General features: G+C 37.7%; 1 pseudogene across 1 annotated transcript; it reads right to left on the reverse strand.

The window, feature by feature from the left end:
* Positions 1-7,818: 7,818 nt before the first annotated feature.
* On the reverse strand, positions 7,819-8,356 carry LOC109381728 (U6 snRNA-associated Sm-like protein LSm3 pseudogene; annotated as a pseudogene). The gene has a single exon (XR_002123800.1). The product of XR_002123800.1 is annotated as a U6 snRNA-associated Sm-like protein LSm3 pseudogene (transcript).
* Between the last annotated feature and the right edge of the window lie 211 nt (positions 8,357-8,567).

Raw genomic sequence — 8,567 nt, forward strand, 5'->3', positions numbered from 1 at the left:
ATGAAGAATTCTCAAAATTCAGTAATAAAAAATCAACTTTTTTTTTTTAAGTGGCCAAGACATTTGTACCAAAGACATACAGATGGCAAAGCAGGACATGAAAAGAAACTTGACATCATTGTCTTTAGGAAATGCAAATTAAAATTACAGTGAGATACCATCACACACCTATTTTAATGACTAAATTTTTAAGAACTGACCTCTCCAAGTGTTAACTAGGCTATGGAAGAAAGAGAACTCTCACACACTGCTGGTGGGAATATAAAATTGTACAACCATTTTGGCAAATAGCTTGGCCATTTCTTAAAAAGTTAAACATACACCTACCATGTAACTCAGCCACTCAATTCTCAGGTGAATAACATAAGAAAAATGAAAACTTATGTCCATACAAAGAAGTGTATGTAATAGCTTTATCTATAATAGCCAAAAATATGGAAAAACCCAATGTCCATCAATTGGTGAATGAATAAACAAATTGTGGTATATTCATATGATGGAATATATTCAGTAATAAAAATGAATGAACCAACAACATGGATGGATCTCAAATATTGGGTTGTCGGAAAAGTCATGACATATTTTGTCTGTGTTTTTCAAAGGTCATTTAATTATATAAAGAACAAAGCTCAATCAATGATATATTGCCTGTTTTGTTCGATAACCTTTTGCCATCTTTCAGCGAGCTTCATAATTCCTCGTTCATAGAAGGACCTGCCTTTATTTGCAAAAAACTGAACAAGGTGCTGATTTACAGCCTCATCTGAATTGGATGTTACACCACACAAGAAATTTTGAAGAGAGTGAAACAAGTGCAAGTCTGACAGTGCAAGGTCAGGCGAGTATGGTGGTTTGGCAACATATCCCATCCAAGCTCCAATCATTTTTGACGGGTGATCAAACTTGTGTGTGGTCTCGCGTTGTCACAATGGAACACAACCCCCTTACAATTAACAAGCTCTGGGTGTTTTTCGATGATGGATTCCTTCAAACTGTCCAATTCCCGACAGTACACATTCGAATTGATTGTTTGGTTCCTTGGTAGGAGCTCAAAAAACAGACGCCTTTAAAATCACCTCTGATGAATGTCTGCTTTCCATGTGGTTTGAGGCGAATCATCACATCAGGACCAAGACTTTGTGCACCACATTGTTGTAAACAATCCACTTCTCATCACCAGTTATCAGTCGCTTCAAAAAAGGATCATTTTCCTCAGGTTTAATGAGCATACTGCAGATGTTCATACACATCGTCAAATGAACTTCTTTGAGTTCATGCGGAACCCAAATATTGAGCTTACTTATGTATCCCAGCTTCTTCAGGTGGTCGAGAACACTTGAATGATGGATGTTCAATGTTTCTGCAATCTCTCATGTCATGTAACATGGGTTTGACTCGATCAACACCTTTATTTTGTCATCATCAACCTCAGTGGGCCTCCCTGACCGAGGAGCTTCGTTGAGATCAAAGTCACCGGCACGAAATTTCGTGAACCATCTTGGCACTGACGTCCTTGTAGAACATTGTCACCATAAACGTCATGCAACTTTTCACAAGCTTGATGTGTGTTCTTCCCTTTATGGAAGTAAAACAGTAAAATATGTCAAAAATGCACGGTTTGGTCTTCTATCTTCAACTTGTTGTAAAATCTCCAAAACTCAACCAAATCGATTAATTTTTTTTTAGAATGAAGCTAGAACTGTCAGCTGTCAAAGGACATAGCAATAACATAGATATGAATGACTCTAGTACTTCCAAAAATGAACTAGTGCCATCTGTTGCAAACATGCATCATGACTTTTCTGACAACACAATAATTATGTTTAGTGAAAGAAGGCAGACAAAAACGAGTGCACACTTACAATTCCATTTATAGAAAGTTCTAGTAAATACAAAATACATAATCTGTAGTGACAAAAATACAAAACAGTGGTTGCTTGGGGAGGGGGTACAAAGAAGCAAAAGGAGCACAAAGAAACTTTTAGGAATTACGAATGATACGTTTATTATCTTGATTGTGGTGATGGTTTCATGAGTGTACGCTTGTAAACATGTCAAAAATGATCAAATTGCATACTTTAAATATGTGCAGCTTATTGTACATCAATTATGCTTTATTAAAGCAGTTAAAACAAAACCAAAAAAAAATAAACAAAATAAAAAACCACCCAGTATATGATGAAATTGGAAGGTGATGATTCATGGATTGTGCATTGTGGGAATTATAACAGGGTCAATATACAGCCAACAGGAAGGGTTTTCCAGAGGTGAGACCTGGCACAGATCTGAATGAATGAAAAGAAATCTTGGTAAAGATCATTTCATCAAATACTTTATGAGCACCTACTATTGTCTACTATTGTTTAATAGAATGGACAGAGACATAAATATTGCACTTCAAGACAATTTGGGTAGAAGTTTGCACAAAATATTCTGAAAACACAGAAGAAGGTAGATTAGCCTCACCTGGAGTTTCAGGGAAGGCTTCATAAACAAAAACAAAAACATGTTCTGAGCTAAGTCTTGTAGATGAGAATGATTAGCCAAGAAAAAAAAAAGAAAAGCCAGAGTCAGTGTTCTAAGAAGAGAGAAGCACATGAGCAAAAGTTTGAAGGTGTGGACAGCATGGTGCATTCTGAGAACAAATCAATCAACATTAACAGGTAATAAAAGCAAGGTGGGGAGTGACACTCATGGATTCATCCAGTTTGTTATTCAACAAATATTTATTACATGGTTTTTATCATCATGTCAGAAAATGTGTGACATTCTTGGCTTCATAAACCTTCCATTGTAGAGGGAACTCATTCTAGAGGATATCCTTGATAAACCCATACAGGCCAATGAAGACCAGATTATGAAGGGCCTTGACTACCATCCCAAGGTATGCAGGCTTTATTCTGGAGGCAAAAGGGAAACATGAAGAATTTTAAGTAGAAGTATATCATAACCAGTTTCATATTTTGGTGATCGTGCCAATTGAGAGGAGTGGGTTGATCTGATGAGGACGAGACTAGAGAAGGGGAAACTTGCTAGCTCACTGTTAGAAGAACCAGAATTGGAAACAGGAGAATACAACATTTACAGGAAAAACAATGGTGAATTCAGTGAGAGAGATGTTAGCTTCAAGGCACCAGGAAGAAGCTGGCTAGATCAGTCTGGGGCTCACCAGGAAGGTGAGACTTGGAGATGGAGATGTGTGCTGAGAATATAAATGAAGAGAAAGGCTGCAGAGACATATTCTCCCCAGCCTACCTGTTAGACATTGGGGGCTCACCTAATTTTTGCCTAAGGACCCCTTGTCCTGGCTATTACCCACTTTTCACTATTTTTACGTAGTCATCCCCAGCATAATGTACTGCCCGTAGGTGGTGCCAATCTGAGCCAGCAGACCCAAGATTATCAAATCAAGCACTACTGGATTCAGAAGGGGTTTCAGAGGTAACTTCACCCATTCTCTTCCATTTACAACATGATTGCTTCAAAAATGTTATTTTGGTAATCTACCCTCCACTAACATAGGAGCAATCCAAAATCATCTTGCACCCGGGAACTAAAGGTGCAAAAATTCCACTGTGGATTTAATAAGCTCTCTAAACAGCCTTAAATGCTTGAGAGAAACAAAAGCAGCAGACATCTAAAAAGAATGAACCATTATGTATGTGTGAATCTCTGAGTATGAGGGAACGCAGTATCTTTCATCATGCTAAAATGTAACCCCCAAAATTAGATGAATGATGGTGTCACTTGTCTCAAAGTAGGTGAAAATGCCCAGAGATGTAAGTAGTTGCCTGTGCCTCCCATAAACCTCAGACTAAACTGCCTAGCAAGACCATGTCTTTGCATGCATTCATGCTAAAGTGACCATATATGAGAAATGAATGGCTGATGGAGAAATATAGTCCTTGATTTGTCGACAAGCCAGGCTGAATATCCCGCCCATAGCATGGACACAAGAACTTCTGGCTGGGCTTTTCTGTGATCTCATTCCTTTCCTTTTTGACAACAGGCCTCTCAGGGCTCCCCGGTGCCAAACGTGCCTCTGATTTCTGTCCTCTGCCGAACGTGGCGTAAAAGGTGTCCACTGACACACAGAATTTAGCCAATGAATGCAGCAGTCCTGCATTTAATACTGAGGGTTGGGGTGGGACAGAAGATTTCCGTACTTGTCGAAGCCATGTAGAAACCTATGGAGTCCAAGTAAAGATCATCACACCCACATCTTCTGTTTCCTGTTAAGGAAATTCCAGCATTCTTGACAGAAAACTGGCTTTTTTCGGTGACAGAAACAAAATGAAAACAACAAAACTTCTGAGTCGTTGCTGTTGTTATTGTTTTGGCGGTGGTGATGGCGCTTCTTTTTGTCCTCTTTCTCCATCTCCTTCTCCACATGTCTCTCTCATGCAAGTGAAAACATGAGGCTATTTATTATTCAGTCTACCTGATTCCAGGGACCCTAACTACACTGTATAACTCACAGCCAAGAGAAAGTCAAACGCAGTGTAAATATATTAGTTTTCTTCTCACACAGCCAATTATATTTTTCCTAATATGTTGATCTGCTTGGTGACATTTTTGGTTCTCTATACCCTTCTGATGACAAGGAGAGTTGGGATGCTTTATGGGATGCCCAACACAGCAGCTTACATACAGTGGTTCTAACTGACGGATAATGTGAAGAAAGTGCTAGGTGAGAGGATTGCTGCCTAAAGTCATATGGCACCCCTTCGTCCTGCACTCACTCCAGCACTAACGTAAGAGCCTAGGGGTCCTCTTCACTCTCGTAAGTGGTTTTCTTATTTAGCTATAATATTTTCTAACGTCTTATGTCGAATACTTTACAAACATAATTTGTGTCAGGTTTAGATGAGCTGAAGCATATTCACTTTTTACATTTGTCGGAAGCCTTTGACAGAATATTCACAATTCATTTCTTAGCCCAGAGTTTTCTAGTAGAGAATGTCTCTGTGTACTAAAAACCGCTTTGGAACGATCTTTGACTGGGGAACTGGGAGGTTGTTAAAATGTTGGAATCCAGAAATTATATGCAGCACTTCTGCTCAAAGTGTATTATCGCTTCTAAATAAAGTCATCTTAGGAAAGGCTTTGTTATATAGCCTTCAGTTTATACAAAAGTTCAATCGCCATTTTAGAAACAGGATCAGGAAAACTTCACTCGTCAGAGTGCTGGTACATTTTTCTGAATTACAAGGGTCAAAAGGCATTAACTCCAGTGCATGTATATGCAAACTGTATTCAGCACGGCAAGGAAAACACACAGTACCTCTCATGTAAGCTTATGAAACTACCAAAGTGCAGGATCTGGGTGCTACAGCTTTTGTAAGTGAAGACATTATAAATTTCTAACACCTTTTACAGTCATACATGAAAGGAAACGGCCTTTCCTTGTTTCTCACTTACAGTTCTCGAATACAACCCAGGCAATTTTGGAAGAAAATGAAAGACTAAATAACCAAATGCCACATTACAATTCCCATCCTTCGAACTTGATGTTCCATTGCTGGATTGGGCTCTTTAATATTCTGTACCGCCTGTGACAACTACTTCTCCAAGTGTTGGATATGCAATTTCGATCTCTTTTTCTCTGAGTCTTTGTACCTTTTAGTCTAACAACAAAGAGGAACAAAGATCCTAATTATACCCATAATCATTATTATCTGAAGAAGTTCCCAGTAATTAAATTTTAAAGAAAATTTATTTAATGAGCTTTCTACAGTCACATCCAAGCAATACACATTCAAGCAGATAGTGATTAGTATGAAATAGCACTAATTTGAATGACTTGATAAAAGCTCCTACTTCACTACTATGTTTTTAATAATTGTGTAATTACATAGAGAATTATTCCTGTAAATATCACTTGTTTTATATAAAATGGAGGACATGAAGATGTGTTCTATCTGGAGCAAATTTCCAATATTTTGAAGCTATATCTTCTTGTGTCAGCTAAAAAGTTAATATGTATGTCTTAATTACACAAACACACACATACTCTGCTGCAAGGAATACACACCTTTCATTTGCATGAGTTCAAAATAAGTGCTTAGCTTAGTAGAAGCAGAGGTGGAGGGAAAATAAATCTTCTCTGAAGGAGTGCATGGTCATTACCAGTGAATGGGAATGAAAAGCATATTTCAGTGAGCATCTCCTAATTATCCCATAAGAGAGGCGCGATAATTGGCATAGACTATATCGATGTTGTCGCGTCTATATCATTTCCAGTGATTCATGGAGCTTTAGAAATGTTATCATGTAATATTGTGCATTTGTTCTTTTCATTTCAGGGCAAAATAAAGAGCTGATCTTAAATACAACTGTAGAAAAAAAGAACTACAGCTCAAAGCGGACCTCATTCATTTGAATATTTTTTTGTATCATGGAACTAAGGTACTAAAGAATCCCATTTTCCTCAAATAACTATTACAAGAGACAGTGAGACAAAGGGGACATATACTGGTCAAGGACTTGAGAGATATAAGTTCAAATTCCTGCTCTACCTCTAATTAGATGGTGACTTTTGATAAATGACTTGGCCTCCCAGGTCTCAGTTTCTTCACCTATAAAATGAAGAAAATTAGAGATCTAATTTCTAAGGACACTCCAACTTACAGCTATAATTTTTCTCAGTACGAGTAGCTCTATGATACATCTCACTAAGTTTTATAAATGGGACCAATTCTTAGATATAGTCCACCCTTCCTAAAATTAAAAAAAAAGAAAGAAGGAAAGAAAGAAAATAATATTTATTACTTTCAAAAGGAAATATGGGTACCTAATGCAGCACTAGGTACCCAAACTATTTGTTCAATATTTTATTCAATGATACAATGTTATATTAACTTTTAAATGGGCAATAAAAAGATAACAAGGTTAAAATGGGAAATTAAATGAGATTAGACATAAAGTTTTGATGTCATAAAAATAAAATTAAAATGGTCTTGCTTCCTGACTCCTACCAAAGCCTCCTTTTCCACCTTACACAATTTTATCCTTGGGGTTAAGTGCCTGGGGTAGAAGGGAAAAGTGCCTGGGGTAGAAGGGAAAAGATTAAAGCTCCCACAGTAATTAGAACCCAGCTCCTTTTTAGCTGGCACTTCATCAGTAAGAAGTAATTGACGATTCTTGGTGCAATCTATAACCTGCAAAGAGATACTAGCAGTTTTAGTGCTGAGGGGCTGGAATTAAAGGAAGCTGAGTAACTTGAATGGCAGTACCCTGAGACTCAACCTCACAAGCAAAGCTAGTGGGTTCTGGATGGTGTGACTGGCTACAAGGTCCCTTAAACTGCAGGAGAAAGGGTAGCTGGTCTTCATCTGGCCATGTGTGATTAGACATTGTTAGAGTTCCTCCTCTGGTCAACATAAACATCATCATCACTCCTGATACCAACATGAAACAAAGGAAGTATTTATATCTCCTGGAAAGTCCATCCATGGTTTTTCTGAGCTGCAATGCTGGTTTGGGGAGAGAGGTTGTATCATCGTTTATCTAGAGAAGTACATTTGAACGCACAGCGCCCTGACTGAGGTTCACTTAGACTTTCAGGAATCCAGGACTTGGTCATTCACATAGAAAATAACTCCAGGTTAAGCAACTCGTAGCACAAATCCAAATTCATATTGGCGTTTTATCTAAGTTCAGAAGAATTAAGGAACTCATCTTAGGCATTGTTTGTTTGTTTTTTGTTTGTTTTTTTTAAATCAAAAAAGAAAACCAAATTTAATTTAAATTTTAAAAAATCAGAATTGTTTGAAAAAACAATGGAGCAAATCAACTCCTAAAAAAAAGTATTGCATCTTGGTGATCACATTTATTGGAGGGTTGGAGAAAAATAAAAATGCCATTTAGCTTACGAATTTGTAAGTTATCTGCAAATCAACTCGTTTCAGGAGTGGAAGAATCCTTGGTCATTTCTTAGTATCAAAATTCACGCAGGTTTTTTTAATATCTTCTACATTTAAAGAGGCAATCATACAAAGTCTCCTATTTTCCATACAGGATAAATTCTTTGTTTCAGCCAACTCTCAATGGAGGGGCAACTAGTACAACACCATCTCCCCGGACAAAAAGCATCGGAATATTCCGTTTTGTTGATTTATATATCTCTTCATATGTTTCTTCATCAATTTCTATAGTAGTCACAGTTTCTTCCACATCTCCCAGTATCATATTTAAATGCTGATCATAAGCATGTAATCTACCTCGAAGCTCTCTGTCATTTCTCATTTTCACATAAATTCGCTCATCCAAGCTGAGCCTGATGAGATCCAGGGGCTCTTCTACAGTGTTGGTAGTTTGTTGCTGGTCCACGTTGTCCGCCATGTTTCAAACCCTGCGCCCTCAGGCATTGTTAACTTGTGTCTTTCTTGTGGCTCTCACTGAATAAAAATCTCCTAAAAACACTGTGACTTTTAAAAATCCATTCAGCAGCCATCTTAGGCCTCTGGAGATAAGCATTATTTAAGCCAGTCTTCCTAATCAAAGTAGATAAGACCATTAAACTGTTCCCCCATACTCAGATTCCATAAAGAAGGGTGTTCCTCTAG

This window comes from Hipposideros armiger, unplaced genomic scaffold, assembly GCF_001890085.2.
Source record: "Hipposideros armiger isolate ML-2016 unplaced genomic scaffold, ASM189008v1 scaffold_52, whole genome shotgun sequence".
Lineage (NCBI taxonomy): Eukaryota > Metazoa > Chordata > Mammalia > Chiroptera > Hipposideridae > Hipposideros > Hipposideros armiger.